Source organism: Vigna unguiculata, unplaced genomic scaffold (genome assembly GCF_037176805.1).
Source record: "Vigna unguiculata cultivar grain cowpea cultivar isolate G323 ecotype 2 unplaced genomic scaffold, ASM3717680v1 ptg000010l_ERROPOS18658307, whole genome shotgun sequence".
In the NCBI taxonomy this organism is placed as follows: Eukaryota; Viridiplantae; Streptophyta; class Magnoliopsida; order Fabales; family Fabaceae; genus Vigna; species Vigna unguiculata.
The window spans coordinates 72,501-75,000 of NW_028196641.1; positions in this window are offsets into that span (position 1 = coordinate 72,501).

Here is a 2,500-nt window from a genome sequence, read left to right on the forward strand (position 1 = left end):
CACATGGCCAAGGTTGGCGGTGCACCACGGCATAGCTAGAAGGCTTGGTGGGGAGTTTTGTGAAAAAATGAAATTCGTGGTTTTTGAGATGTGAGGGTTGGAATGGCCTAGAAATGTCCCCAAATGAATACCATGAAAGTCTTGGTGCACGAAAGTTTTGAGTTCGGAGGGTTTTGCTCATGGCCAAGGTTGGCGGTGCACCACGGCATAGCTAGAAGGCTTGGTGGGGAGTTTTGTGAAAAAATGAAATTCGTGGTTTTTGAGATGTGAGGGTTGGAAAGGCCTCCAAATGTCCCCAAATGAGTACTGTAAAAGTGTTGGTGCACAAAAGTTTTGAATTGGATGCATTTTGAACTTGGCCAAGTTGGTCGGTGCACCACGGCATAGCTAAATGGCTTGGTGGGGAGTTTTGTGAAAAAATGAAATTCGTGGTTTTTGAGATGTGAGGGTTGGAAAGGCCTCCAAATGCCCCCAAATGAATACCATGAAATTCTTGGTGCACGAAAGTTTTGAGTTCGGAGGGTTTTGCACATGGCCAAGGTTGGCGGTGCACCACGGCATAGCTAAATGGCTTGGTGGGGAGTTTTGCGAAAAAATGAAATTCGTGATTTTTGAGATGTGAGGGTTGGAAAGGCCTCCAAATGCCCCCAAATGAATACCATGAAATTCTTGGTGCACGAAAGTTTTGAGTTCGGAGGGTTTTGCACATGGCCAAGTTGGTCGGTGCACCGCGGCATAGCTAGATGGCTTGTGTGGAGTTTTGTGAAAAAATGAAATTCGTGGTTTTTGAGATGCGAGGGTTGGAAAGGCCTCCAAATGTCCCCAAATGAGTACTGTAAAAGTGTTGGTGCACAAAAGTTTTGAATTGGATGCATTTTGCACATGGCCAAGTTGGTCGGTGCACCGCGACTAGATAGGTTGGTGCCAAAATTTGTCAAATTTAAGACCTTGGCCAAACTGAATGAAATTTTGTGGGGAGGTTCCTGATATTGTTTAGTGGTGGACTGGAAAAAATGAGGTCGAAATTCGAAGTCTACATGTGCTTTTCTATTTTTCCCGATTTTACACATACCCGGTAAGTAAAAAAAATAAAAAAAATAGTTCCCCTTCGAGAAAAATTATGAAATTTGGTGAGCAAGGAGATACCATTATTCTACGAATTACTGCAAAAAATCGCATCAAAATTCGAAGTGTAGCCCGAGATATGGACTTATGTCTGCTCAAAAAAAGTGTATCTACTTGTACAATTTTGCCTTTTGCATATTAACCTCTTATAGGGGGGGAGTGCTCCTTGAGCCGGCCAGCTCCACACTGGCAGGTTTTAAAGGGAGCTTGATGAGGCCTCCCCCCTCACGTGGTGCGTGCGTTAGCATGTTTATCATGGCACAACTAGCCTCTTCATAGTTGTTGAGCTTTATTAATACCAACACACGGTCGTCACTGATCGTTGGTTAGCTCGGCAGCTAGTCCCTCGGATATTGTGGAAAATTATTTTCATGCCTAGCGATGCTTGGCTCTGCGTCACTTGATGTTTCCATTTGCTTGCTTGCCCATGGTAGGTGGGGGGTGGACCATCTTGTGGTGTGGTGTCTTGCGAACGTGTGGGTGTGTGAGTTGTGATCGAGATGTACTTGCTGGCTGGCTCCATGCCTTGCGTATCGAACGGTCAAGCATGCATCTCTTCCATTTTCACCCGTTGCCTTGGGTGATATTGGTTGATCAGTCCCTGTGTTGCCTACCCACTAGACGGTACTTCTGTGGTTGCTTCGAATTCTATCTTTCCATCACGAAGAGGTGTTGGAGGATCCTAATGTCACGCACGTGTTCCATCTAGTGAAACATCTCAGAGATGCACGTGTTGGGGCTAGTTCTTTTGGATGCGGTGCATTATATGAACTCGGGTTTACTTTAGCGACCCAGTCAACATAATTCGGTTGTGTCCCTTGATTGAGACGTTGTCCTTGAACTTGTTGTGAACAATATCGTTCTTCCACAACCCGTCGTCTTGAGTGCGATGGAAGGCAAATAAGATGTGCTTTGGCATGTCATGCACGTACTCGATTGCGGGAAGTGTGAGAAAGTGTTGTTGACAACCCGTGGGAAATGGAATGTGGCAAATCGTGATGAGCTCTTCGTGGATCTGCGAAGAAGACGACCTTTGGGCCTGTTGGAAACGAGGGAGGCGATGTTGAACTGCGAAGAAGATGGACTTTTGGGTTGTTTGAATCAATGGGAGGCCACGCGAGAACTCTGAATACTATGGACTCTTGGGTTGTTGGAAGCAACGGGAGGCCCCGCTAGAACTCTGAATACTACGGACTCTTGGGTTGTTGGAAGCAAGGGGAGGCCCCGCTAGAACTCCGAATACTATGGACTCTTGGGTTGTTGGAAGCAAGGGGAGGTCCCGCTAGAACTCCGAATACTACGGACTCTTGGGTTGTTGGAAGCAAGGGGAGGCCCCGCTAGAACTCCGAATACTATAGACTTTTGGGTTGTTGGA